Genomic DNA, 14769 nt, shown 5'->3' with positions numbered 1-14769 from the left:
TTTAAAATAGTAAAAATTAAACATTTTAATATATAACTATAATATAATGTATACTACATAAATGTAAGTAACATGTATTATATAAAATAAATATATACTTATGTAAAAACATACACACATGTATGTATGCTTATATATACATATCTATGGTGTGTATGTTTATATATACATATCTATGACAAACCACTAATTCTCAATATAAATATTTTACATTATATTACGTTTTTGTGTTTTTTAATGTACTAATATAAAAAGCATATATAATATATATAACTTCCGGTGCACCAACGCATCCTTCAGCACCTTAGGGCTATAGTGAACTGCGACCAGAGTCACCCAGTAGCTCGGCACTTCGACCAACATCACAATAGAAATTTGGCCCATCTTAATTACTTTGTGATTGATGCCGTGAGAACGACCAAGAAGGGTGGCGATTATGAAAAGCAGTTAAGGCAATTAGAGTCATTGTATATTGTTCGATTGAACAGTAAAACCCCGGGAGGTTTGAACATGGGGGAGGATTTGAGTAATTTTCTTTAATATGTCTCCCCATTCTTTTGAACAAAAGGTCATTAGTTAAATTCACTTTATGAGAGCTAAATAGTCATTTTTTGCAGGATCCCAAGACCCTTCCCCATATTCCCAGCTCTTACGATACCCCGCAGGTAATCTAAAAACATAACTGTACATAGGCCGGTGGCAGCGGCTATTCTTCGTCAAGTTTATTAAATGTCTAATCCACTTTGTCACATACTGCAGCAAATTAAGATGTGAAGCAACATCTTAAGACTAAGATTTTAATGTTATTATTGTTAATCAAAGGAAGTTTTTATTTTACTTTTGGTCATTTTCACTAATTCACTCATTCACTATTAATTTTGTGTATGATTATCATAAATAATGGACTTATATATTCACAACTATAATAGCACAACATATTTATTTGGTGAGTCTTGATCTGCATATTATGCGCATAAGCCCTGGTTGGAAGGCCATGATATAAACTATAAGCATTAGGGCTGTATTTCTAGAACTTTAATTTGGATACATGTGATCACGAACAATTTGTTATGGGCATTTATTTTAAACTGAAGATTGCATGTTTGTCTTATGATCCATTTTTGATCATGCTCATTACCATTGCGTATTTGCACAGATATTATTCCAACAATTGTATACAACGTATTTGCACATATGGATCATATGTATTATGAATAAGACAAAAATTGTATTTAGTGTATAGCAATTAGTATCCATACTCATATACAACCCATGTTTGCAACGTTATATTTGGGAAAACTCTAACCATTCAAAATGGCCCCCACAGATGTTGTTTGGGCTATGTTGAGTTTTGGCCTAAGTCCTTCGTATATGTTGATGTACTTAATTTGTATTGGGCGCGCTTTTTCAAATTTACTGTGTGCTATTTATATGTGAACGAGTCCATTCCCCCGCTGACAGTGAGCAAGGGCGTTCACGCTCGAAACGCGTCTGTTCAACGTTTTTTGCACCCCTGCACTTTATGTTTGAAAAATAAAAGCAAGAATCATAACCTGAAGCCTGGCCTTGGACGTTTTTATCGTTGTTTGCATACTGGAGAACGTGCATGAGGCGTTGTTTCCACAGTGACCAGTTGGAGTTACATTTGTCACAGGACGAGGTTGGTTCCTGTTCACGCAGACCCTTTTCCTTGCAAGTTGGCTGACGAATAAACGAACCAATCGGGACAGTTTGCTTGGAAGCAAAATACATCAGCCCCCTGTGCACGAGGATTTACACGGGACGAGGTTCCGGCAACCAGAGATTTTCCTGCTGAGGAAACCATCGGAGGACAGAGTTATCCAGCGGGGAACCCAGGACTGCTGGACACAGACGTATGTGTATCCCGGAACTGGTTGGAAAGGTGTCCTACAAGCCAGCGGTAAGGAGAGGCATTTGTGATTGTGCCGTTCCTTTGAACTTTGCATATCTACAGTGCATAACCAATAGGGGTCGAAATGTCGGAAGAGCGGGAACGGGAGGAGGCGTTCAACCAACTGTTTCTAAATTTGCCAACAGTAAGACAGAGTGGTAATGGCAATAAAAACAAAAATACTGCAGTGGATAAAGACAGCGATGTCAAGAAATTACTCAAAGAGCTGGAAAAGCACATGAGGAGCGAACTAACAAAGTGGTGGGAAATCCGCTCGTTGGAAAAATACCACGAAGTGGGTAGGGTCCCAAGAGGCTTAAGGATTATGTTGGTGCCAAGTTTCGAGAATCCAAACCCCCTACTATTGAAGGACTGGGCTGAGAGCAACCTGGAGGCATCCAAGAGGTTGCTATGCCTTCTAGTCAAGTATGCTAAAATTGATCGTGATAAGGACCTCATTGAAATAGTCCGCATAAATGAGGAACTCACCAAAGACCATTTCTCAAAAGACAATGTTTTGATCGAGCAAACACGCAAAGTCATAAAAGATCGTCTAAGCAAGCATGAAAACACGATTAAAACTAGAAAAGTATATAAATTTGCCCGAGATGAACAGGACTATAAATTGGGGCAAATTTACACGTTTGCACGAAAATACGATCATCTACGAAAGCAACGGGTACCTGGAAGCAACATGCCCAAACAAGCACCAATTCGACCACAAGCCCAATCCACCTCAGTTGGTCTATGTGATTCCATCGCCTCAAGCTCCAATGAGAGCTTAGTGCCGAGTAGTGAAGAATCTGATGGTGGAGCCCTAGGTGCAGAGGAAGGGGATATGGGCCAACTAACTCTGCGAGAAGAATTGGAATTTATGAGATTACAAAGGAAGAGCACTTTACGCTCCAGAAACTTGCAAACAAACAACGCAGGAATGCAAGGCGGAGAGAACGCAGGAAATGCGCCAAGAGGAAGGGGGCGACAACAGAAAAAGAAAAATTGGGGGAACAAAAAACAGTAAATGATAACACCATCATTAACCTTAGGAACATTGAACTAGACCAGGCTGAAAAACAACTGCTTGCTTTGGGACTTTCCTACTGCCCGGAGAGTAATTTCAACTATGGTAACACCAGAGTAGATGTGTTCAAATTTATCAGAAAATTGAAATTGCGAAAATATTATGCCATAAAGGATGGCCTAGCAACAACAACAAAATCTGCAACTACTGCCCCTACTCCAAAGAGGAGTGGATTACAGGCTAAGGATGTACCTTTAATGAAAACGTTGCACACATTGCGCAATGAGAACACATGTAGCTCAAGTACCCAAGACATTGCCCATGAGGAAGATATCGACATAGGGCAATCTGTGGCAAGCTCCTTCAAACTACCATCAACCTTTATCCCATCAATGCCGAAAGACTCCATAGACACATATGCGGAGCTTTTAACTAATGGCTTAAAGAAACTGCACACCCAAGTCAAAAAACAACAAGGGTCTACAAATGTCATCATGAGGCCTTACAATGATTTGATGAAAAAGCTGAAAACTAACCAAGCAATAATCATCAATCAGTCTGACAAGGGGGGGAATGTGGTGCTTTGGGGTAGGACACAATACATGGAAGAAGCTTTCAGGCATTTAAATGATACTGTCTGCTATGCCCAGATAGACCTAAGGACTGCCAAATCCATCCAACAAGCATATTATAAGGAACTGAATGGGTGGAAGCGAGAAGGCCTTTTGTCTAGGGATGAGATGAAGTTTTTGTACAAAGACCATCCGTGTTGCCCAACATATCTTTCATCCCTAAGGTTCACAAAGGAGTGATACCCGTTCCAGGCAGACCGATAGTCTCGGCAATCAATAGTCTGTTCGAAAATACCTCCAAATATATAGATCATCATTTACAAGACTTTGTCACCACCCTCCCTGCTTACATCAAAGATACAACGGAATTCCTGAGGAACATTAATCAATGTGTGTGGTCAGCGGATTTTTTGCTAATTACTATGGACATTGCTAGTCTTTATACTAGTATTTCACATGCGGATGGCCTCAAAGCTATTAAGTTCTACTTAGACAAAAGACCGGTGGAACTTTATAAGCATAATTCCATGTTGGTTACCATGGTGGATCATTGTCTGAACAATAACGTTTTTTTGTTTGATAACAAGGTCTACAAGCAACTGAGGGGTGTGGCCATGGGGGCATGTTTCTCCCCCAGCTACGCGGGGCTCCACGTGTGCTGGTGGGAGGAACATGTCCTCAGGGTTCAGCACTCGGAGGCTTGGAACAACAATATTGTGAAATACATGAGGTATATTGACGATATATTTATCATTTGGAGAGGGAATCTGGCAGAGGCACAACATTTTGTGGAAGCCATCAATGTTAATGAGTCTAACCTGATATTTAGTGCTGAAATAAGTAAAGAGAAGATCAGCTTCTTGGATGTGCTGGTAGAAGTAGTGAATGACACACTCACCACGAGCCTGTTTAGAAAGAGCACGGCAGGCAACACCATCCTGCATGCACGAAGCTTTCACCCTGAACACACCATCAGATCAATCCCATATGGGGAATTCCTTAGAATTCATAGGACCTGTAGCACGGTGGAACTTCGGGATCAACACCAAAATGAAGCAAAAGAACGGTTAGAAGCTAGAGGCTATAAGTCTAGTGCCCTTAACAAAGCAAGGTTAAGAGCCAATAAGTTAGATCGGCACAGTCTATTGAATGCCCCCATTCCAGATTCCCAAACGACCAATTCCAATGAGAACACCAATACCATAAGACTAATCACAGGTTACAGCCGCCAAGCGCGCCAAATTTCCAATTTGGTCAGAGGACAGTGGCCCGTTATTCTAACGGATCCTGTACTTAAAGACATTTTGCCTAACAAGCCCACAGTGACCTATAGGAGGGCATTTAGCATGCGGAATGAGCTAGTTTCAAGCTCTCCGGACACACCCAAAAACGATGACTGGTTGTCACCCCGTAAAGGTTTTTTCCGATGCATTTCATGCCGCGCCTGTAAATTTTGCGTAAATAGCATATCCTATTTGACCCCTTTTGACTCTAAACCCGTTACCATCAAGGCCCACTATACGTGCAAAACGGAGCTAGCAGTATATGTACTCACCTGCACCTGCAATATGCGTATGCAACCAGAGTTACCCAGTAGCTCGGCACTTCGACCAACATCACAATAGAAATTTGGCCCATCTTAATTACTTTGTGATTGATGCCGTGAGAACGACCAAGAAGGGTGGCGATTATGAAAAGCAGTTAAGGCAATTAGAGTCATTGTATATTGTTCGATTGAACAGTAAAACCCCGGGAGGTTTGAACATGGGGGAGGATTTGAGTAATTTTCTTTAATATGTCTCCCCATTCTTTTGAACAAAAGGTCATTAGTTAAATTCACTTTATGAGAGCTAAATAGTCATTTTTTGCAGGATCCCAAGACCCTTCCCCATATTCCCAGCTCTTACCATACCCCGCAGGTAATCTAAAAACATAACTGTACATAGGCCGGAGGCAGCGGCTATTCTTCGTCAAGTTTATTAAATGTCTAATCCACTTTGTCACATACTGCAGCAAATTAAGATGTGAAGCAACATCTTAAGACTAAGATTTTAATGTTATTATTGTTAATCAAAGGAAGTTTTTATTTTACTTTTGGTCATTTTCACTAATTCACTCCTTCACTATTAATTTTGTGTATGATTATCATAAATAATGGACTTATATATTCACAACTATAATAGCACAACATATTTATTTGGTGAGTCTTGATCTGCATATTATGCGCATAAGCCCTGGTTGGAAGGCCATGATATAAACTATAAGCATTAGGGCTGTATTTCTAGAACTTTAATTTGGATACATGTGATCACGAACAATTTGTTATGGGCATTTCTTTTAAACTGAAGATTGCATGTTTGTCTTATGATCCATTTTTGATCATGCTCATTACCATTGCGTATTTGCACAGATATTATTCCAACAATTGTATACAACGTATTTGCACAAAATGGATAACGCAGCACTTTTGCACTTTATTTATAAAGGCAAAATTTGCATTGATTATATATGTTTACTACTAGTATTTGCACTTTATAATGTGGTTTAAAACAATTTATGGATCATATGTATTATGAATAAGACAAAAATTGTATTTAGTGTATAGCAATTAGTATCCATACTCATATACAACCCATGTTTGCAACGTTATATTTGGGAAAACTCTAACCATTCAAAATGGCCCCCACAGATGTTGTTTGGGCTATGTTGAGTTTTGGCCTAAGTCCTTCGTATATGTTGATGTACTTAATTTGTATTGGGCGCGCTTTTTCAAATTTACTGTGTGCTATTTATATGTGAACGAGTCCATTCCCCCGCTGACAGTGAGCAAGGGCGTTCACGCTCGAAACGCGTCTGTTCGACGTTTTTTGCACCCCTGCACTTTATGTTTGAAAAATAAAAGCAAGAATCATAACCTGAAGACTGGCCTTGGACGTTTTTATCGTTGTTTGCATACTGGAGAACGTGCATGAGGCGTTGTTTCCACAGTGACCAGTTGGAGTTACATTTGTCACAGGACGAGGTTGGTTCCTGTTCACGCAGACCCTTTTCCTTGCAAGTTGGCTGACAAATAAACGAACCAATCGGGACAGTTTGCTTGGAAGCAAAATACATCAGCCCCCTGTGCACGAGGATTTACACGGGACGAGGTTCCGGCAACCAGAGATTTTCCTGCTGAGGAAACCGTCGGAGGACAGAGTTATCCAGCGGGGAACCCAGGACTGCCGGACACAGACGTATGTGTATCCCGGAACTGGTTGGAAAGGTGTCCTACAAGCCAGCGGTAAGGAGAGGCATTTGTGATTGTGCCGTTCCTTTGAACTTTGCATATCTACAGTGCATAACCAATAGGGGTCGAAATGTCGGAAGAGCGGGAACGGGAGGAGGCGTTCAACCAACTGTTTCTAAATTTGCCAACAGTAAGACAGAGTGGTAATGGCAATAAAAACAAAAATACTGCAGTGGATAAAGACAGCGATGTCAAGAAATTACTCAAAGAGCTGGAAAAGCACATGAGGAGCGAACTAACAAAGTGGTGGGAAATCCGCTCGTTGGAAAAATACCATGAAGTGGGTAGGGTCCCAAGAGGCTTAAGGATTATGTTGGTGCCAAGTTTCGAGAATCCAAACCCCCTACTATTGAAGGACTGGGCTGAGAGCAACCTGGAGGCATCCAAGAGGTTGCTATGCCTTCTAGTCAAGTATGCTAAAATTGATCGTGATAAGGACCTCATTGAAATAGTCCGCATAAATGAGGAACTCACCAAAGAACATTTCTCAAAAGACAATGTTTTGATCGAGCAAACACGCAAAGTCATAAAAGATCGTCTAAGCAAGCATGAAAACACGATTAAAACTAGAAAAGTATATAAATTTGCCCGAGATGAACAGGACTATAAATTGGGGCAAATTTACACGTTTGCACGAAAATACGATCATCTACGAAAGCAACGGGTACCTGGAAGCAACATGCCCAAACAAGCACCAATTCGACCACAAGCCCAATCCACCTCAGTTGGTCTATGTGATTCCATCGCCTCAAGCTCCAATGAGAGCTTAGTGCCGAGTAGTGAAGAATCTGATGGTGGAGCCCTAGGTGCAGAGGAAGGGGATATGGGCCAACTAACTCTGCGAGAAGAATTGGAATTTATGAGATTACAAAGGAAGAGCACTTTACGCTCCAGAAACGCACAAACAAACAACGCAGGAATGCAAGGCGGAGAGAACGCAGGAAATGCGCCAAGAGGAAGGGGGCGACAACAGAAAAAGAAAAATTGGGGGAACAAAAAACAGTAAATGATAACACCATCATTAACCTTACGAACATTGAACTAGACCAGGCTGAAAAACAACTGCTTGCTTTGGGACTTTCCTACTGCCCGGAGAGTAATTTCAACTATGGTAACACCAGAGTAGATGTGTTCAAATTTATCAGAAAATTGAAATTGCGAAAATATTATGCCATAAAGGATGGCCTAGCAACAACAACAAAATCTGCAACTACTGCCCCTACTCCAAAGAGGAGTGGATTACAGGCTAAGGATGTACCTTTAATGAAAACGTTGCACACATTGCGCAATGAGAACACATGTAGCTCAAGTACCCAAGACATTGCCCATGAGGAAGATATCGACATAGGGCAATCTGTGGCAAGCTCCTTCAAACTACCATCAACCTTTATCCCATCAATGCCGAAAGACTCCATAGACACATATGCGGAGCTTTTAACTAATGGCTTAAAGAAACTGCACACCCAAGTCAAAAAACAACAAGGGTCTACAAATGTCATCATGAGGCCTTACAATGATTTGATGAAAAAGCTGAAAACTAACCAAGCAATAATCATCAATCAGTCTGACAAGGGGGGGGAATGTGGTGCTTTGGGGTAGGACACAATACATGGAAGAAGCTTTCAGGCATTTAAATGATACTGTCTGCTATGCCTAGATAGACCTAAGGACTGCCAAATCCATCCAACATGCATATTATAAGGAACTGAATGGGTGGAAGCGAGAAGGCCTTTTGTCTAGGGATGAGATGAAGTTTTTGTACAAAGACCATCCGTGTTGCCCAACATATATTTCATCCCTAAGGTTCACAAAGGAGTGATACCCGTTCCAGGCAGACCGATAGTCTCGGCAATCAATAGTCTGTTCGAAAATACCTCCAAATACATAGATCATCATTTACAAGACTTTGTCACCACCCTCCCTGCTTACATCAAAGATACAACGGAATTCCTGAGGAACATTAATCAATGTGTGTGGTCAGCGGATTTTTTGCTAATTACTATGGACATTGCTAGTCTTTATACTAGTATTTCACATGCGGATGGCCTCAAAGCTATTAAGTTCTACTTAGACAAAAGACCGGTGGAACTTTATAAGCATAATTCCATGTTGGTTACCATGGTGGATCGTTGTCTGAACAATAACGTTTTTTTGTTTGATAACAAGGTCTACAAGCAACTGAGGGGTGTGGCCATGGGGGCATGTTTCTCCCCCAGCTACGCGGGGCTCCACGTGGGCTGGTGGGAGGAACATGTCCTCAGGGTTCAGCACTCGGAGGCTTGGAACAACAATATTGTGAAATACATGAGGTATATTGACGATATATTTATCATTTGGAGAGGGAATCTGGCAGAGGCACAACATTTTGTGGAAGCCATCAATGTTAATGAGTCTAACCTGATATTTAGTGCTGAAATAAGTAAAGAGAAGATCAGCTTCTTGGATGTGCTGGTAGAAGTAGTGAATGACACACTCACCACGAGCCTGTTTAGAAAGAGCACGGCAGGCAACACCATCCTGCATGCACGAAGCTTTCACCCTGAACACACCATCAGATCAATCCCATATGGGGAATTCCTTAGAATTCATAGGACCTGTAGCACGGTGGAACTTCGGGATCAACACCAAAATGAAGCAAAAGAACGGTTAGAAGCTAGAGGCTATAAGTCTAGTGCCCTTAACAAAGCAAGGTTAAGAGCCAATAAGTTAGATCGGCACAGTCTATTGAATGCCCCCATTCCAGATTCCCAAACGACCAATTCCAATTAGAACAGCAATACCATAAGACTAATCACAGGCTACAGCCGCCAAGCGCGCCAAATTTCCAATTTGGTCAGAGGACAGTGGCCCGTTATTCTAACGGATCCTGTACTTAAAGACATTTTGCCTAACAAGCCCACAGTGACCTATAGGAGGGCATTTAGCATGCGAAATGAGCTAGTTTCAAGCTCTCCGGAGACACCCAAAAACGATGACTGGTTGTCACCCCGTAAAGGTTTTTTCCGATGCATTTCATGCCGCGCCTGTAAATTTTGCGTAAATAGCAAATCCTATTTGACCCCTTTTGACTCTAAACCCGTTACCATCAAGGCCCACTATACGTGCAAAACGGAGCTAGCAGTATATGTACTCACCTGCACCTGCAATATGAGTATGCAACCAGAGTTACCCAGTAGCTCGGCACTTCGACCAACATCACAATAGAAATTTGCCCCATCTTAATTACTTTGTGATTGATGCCGTGAGAACGACCAAGAAGGGTGGCGATTATGAAAAGCAGTTAAGGCAAATAGAGTCATTGTATATTGTTCGATTGAACAGTAAAACCCCGGGAGGTTTGAACATGGGGGAGGATTTGAGTAATTTTCTTTAATATGTCTCCCCATTCTTTTGAACAAAAGGTCATTAGTTAAATTCACTTTATGAGAGCTAAATAGTCATTTTTTGCAGGATCCCAAGACCCTTCCCCATATTCCCAGCTCTTACCATACCCCGCAGGTAATCTAAAAACATAACTGTACATAGGCCGGTGGCAGCGGCTATTCTTCGTCAAGTTTATTAAATGTCTAATCCACTTTGTCACATACTGCAGCAAATTAAGATGTGAAGCAACATTTTAAGACTAAGATTTTAATGTTATTATTGTTAATCAAAGGAAGTTTTTATTTTACTTTTGGTCATTTTCACTAATTCACTCCTTCACTATTAATTTTGTGTATAATTATCATAAATAATGGACTTATATATTCACAACTATAATAGCACAACATATTTATTTGGTGAGTCTTGATCTGCATATTATGCGCATAAGCCCTGGTTGGAAGGCCATGATATAAACTATAAGCATTAGGGCTGTATTTCTAGAACTTTAATTTGGATACATGTGATCACAAACAATTTGTTATGGGCATTTCTTTTAAACTGAAGATTGCATGTTTGTCTTATGATCCATTTTTGATCATGCTCATTACCATTGCGTATTTGCACAGATATTATTCCAACAATTGTATACAACGTATTTGCACAAAATGGATAACGCAGCACTTTTGCACTTTATTTATAAAGGCGAAATTTGCATTGATTATATATGTTTACTACTAGTATTTGCACTTTATAATGTGGTTTAAAACAATTTATGGATCATATGTATTATGAATAGGACAAAAATTGTATTTAGTGTATAGCAATTAGTATCCATACTCATATACAACCCATGTTTGCAACGTTATATGTGGGAAAACTCTAACCATTCAAAATGGCCCCCACAGATGTTGTTTGGGCTATGTTGAGTTTTGGCCTAAGTGCTTCGTATATGTTGATGTACTTAATTTGTATTGGGCACGCTTTTTCAAATTTACTGTGTGCTATTTATATGTGAACGAGTCCATTCCCCCGCTGACAGTGAGCAAGGGCGTTCACGCCCGAAACGCGTCTGTTCGACGCTTTTTGCACCCCTGCACTTTATGTTTGAAAAATAAAAGCAAGAATCATAACCTGAAGACTGGCCTTGGACGTTTTTATCGTTGTTTGCGTACTGGAGAACGTGCATGAGGCGTTGTTTGCACAGTGACCAGTTGGAGTTACATATATATATATATATATTCACTGAAAAAACCATAGGTTATAGACCATATATAGTTAGGAATTAGCATTTAAAAAACCTTATTTTACTCACACAAAACCATTGAAATTCCATATATAGTTAGTTGCACTAACTATATATCGCACACCCGCAATCCACTGCTGATCATGTCACATATTACATCATTCATGACATGGTCAGTGACATCACTGATGACATCACTGATGACATCTCAAATGACATCACTGATGACATCACTGATGACAACATCCAGTGACTGTATGTTTCTGTAAAGTTCAAATATGTCTTACATATTGAAGAATGAGTGGATGTATAAGTGTCTGGATGAAGGATTTAGTAGGTGCGTGACTGACTGTATGAGTGAGTGATTAAATGTGTCTCACTGAATGCATGGGTTAGTGACTAAACTGTCTTAATTTGTGCATCATTATGTCTGTTGTGATGTAAACTGCTGCATGTGTTGATCATTAGCTATACGAGAGGCTATATGTGTTATTAATTGGTTGCCCAAGTATTTCTATGGGAGATTGAGTTTGTGTGGGGGTGGCTGGAAGGTGTGTGACTCTATGCATAGATGTGTGAGCAGTTTATTCACTAGGTGTATGAGTTCAAGAGTGCATGTGGAAACAGCTACATGGGCAGTTGACTGTGTGCATGAGTGTATTGATGAGTGAATGGATATCTCAACGCTACATGTCATAGTAAGTACATATGTAAAACACAGTACATGTGAGAGTTGGCATATATAAATAACTGTGCATGAGAGCCACTGAATGAGTGAGTGGTTGTATCGATCATTGTGAACTTGTATCAGGGATTGTATAAGAGAGTAAATATGTGTTAGTATATGTTTCAATAAGTAAGGTGTGTTTAACTGTATAGTTGAAGAAATGGAGGTGAGATTGTTTCTTTGCATGACTGACTGGGTGTGTGAGTAACTCCATGGATGAGTGGCAGTGTGTGAGTGTCTGTATACACTGAGTGTATCTAAGGTTATATTAGAGTCTGAAGAGGTTTATCGTATTAGCACAAGAATGATGTCAAATGAGATGTCATCAGTGATGTCATCAGTGATGTCATTTGAGATGTCATCAGTGATGTCATCAGTGATGTCACTGACCATGTCATGAATGATGTAATATGTGACATGATCAGCAGTGAATTGCGGGTGCGCGATATATAGTTAGTGCAACTAACTATATATGGAATTTCAATGGTTTTGTGTGAGTAAAATAAGGTTTTTTAAATGCTAATTCCTAACTATATATGGTCTATAACCTATGGTTTTTTCAGTGAATTTCAATGGTTTTTTAATAGCAAATATCATAAGCTGTCGAATGTCAAGTACGTGGTAAGTAAAAACATTTTCGTGTTTATGCACACTGATCTGCTTTGAATGCTGCCCCCCACCCCTCATTTCTATTAGGAGTACTCTCTCTTTGCAGATAGTGAAGGGTAGTTAACGCAGGCCTTTGCCCCCGTTGTAATCCGTCGTGCCTGCTTCTCTCTCCATTTGATTGATTGTTCTCTTTGGTTCATTCTCTATTTACAAACAAGCACAGAGTCGCAATACTCTGTTTAGTCTTTGCAGATAGCGAAAAATCGTGTAAAAAAACAAAAGGAATCGAGCAAAATCAGTAGGCCACTAATGGGATCTCTTTTTGACCTCCCTAAAATAGAAACATTAGGAACAACCTGTTGATAATACCAATGTGTATGTACATAAGCGGCGTTCATTTGTGTTCACAGTACCCCTTGTTGATTGTTTGAATCGAACATTGAATTGTTCGAAGTTGGTTCTCTTAAGAATCTTCTCTGCCTGCAAACGAGGAAGAATAGGAATATTCTCTCTCCCTTTGCAGATAGTGAAGGGTAGGTAACGCAAACCTTTAACACGTTGTGCCTATTTCGTTCCTCATTGATTGATTGTTTCCCCAAACATTGACTGTTTGGGAATTGGTTCTTTTTGGAGGTATTCCCTGTTTGCAAATATACGTAGGAAAATCTTTGCAAATAGTGAAAGGGTACGTAATGCGGACCTTTCTCCCCCGTTGTAATCTGTCATGCCTATCTACTCCCCACTGATTGATGCACCTGTTTCACCCGGACCATTTACTAGAGATACGTCATCTGGCCCGACCAGAGAGCACCCCTAGTGAAAAGGACATATGCAATAATAACGAAGTGATCACTGTAGCCTGTTAACAGAAACTTTAGCATGAAACAACCTGGAAAGAAAAGAATAGGAAAACGAAAATCAGTAGGCCACTGATGAACATGAACTTTTATTAAACAACGAACAAAGAAACGATAACATAACGTAATGATAAAACCTATTAATGTCCTAGAAACAAGAAAACATTAAAATATGCCAGTGGTGAGAGACCAGAAAAACAGTAAGAGAAACCAAATCACCCCTCGCTGTCCCACCGCCTGCCACGCCAAAAAAATCGATAGACTAGGGAAAATGCAAGTCAGTAGAACATCCGCCCCCACTCTGGAAACTTCCAAGGTGGGGCAGGGTTGCGGCTACGCCCAGCCGGGAGCAGCCCATATAAGGCGGGTCCTGCTGCCACGCCTCGGCCAGGAGATCCTAACGTAGGGTGTAGCCGGAGGAGAGGCCGAGGCCAGCGGGACCCAGCCAGGGGATTGCCTTTACAATGCTGAAGAGTTGCAGGGGGGGGAATATCTCCTCGACCCTCCCCTCTCTCTCCCAGTCCGGCCGCGGTGGCCCTTGACAGTTTCAGGTAGTCCCGCCACATGCTCTTCCGGTCCGGCCACCAACGGTCGGGGGGCCGAGGCCGACGGGATCCGGCTGCAGCCGATAAACCAAGGAACCCGTTCATGGGGCCAGAGCCAGGGGCGTCCGGCCGACATCCACCGGAAGCCCGGCCCGAAGACGGATGGGACACTTCTTCTTTCTTGAATAATGGCTGCGACAACACTGGGGGGGGATGTCTTGCACATGCCTCTGACCCCCCCCCCCTCGTCCTCATCGCCTGGTCCGGCCATAACAAATCTCAAGCGAGACGCCGTGGGGTGCACTGGGAGGGAGAGACGGTGCGAACAGGCCTCTCCCGCCTTCCCAGGTGGAGGCTTCCCAGCTGCACCCTCAGCGCTCCAGGCGCCCGGAAAAGGGTTCTTCCACTGTGGCCATGCTGCAACGTCTCGCCCGGCAGGGTGGAGCCCGTCCGCTCATTTGACCCCGTGATCGCCAGTAGCTACCGAACTCTCAAAATGGCAGTCGACCTGGCAAGAGCGGGCCCAGCATAAAGAAATGGCCCGGTCACTGGTTGACTCCACCACCGTAGTCCTCCACGACCTTGAAGATTCTAGAGGAGCCGCGGGAGTCTCCGACCCCCGATGGGGAAT

Source organism: Lissotriton helveticus, chromosome 6 (assembly GCF_964261635.1).
Source record: "Lissotriton helveticus chromosome 6, aLisHel1.1, whole genome shotgun sequence".
In the NCBI taxonomy this organism is placed as follows: Eukaryota; Metazoa; Chordata; class Amphibia; order Caudata; family Salamandridae; genus Lissotriton; species Lissotriton helveticus.
This window is presented reverse-complemented; position numbering follows the sequence as displayed.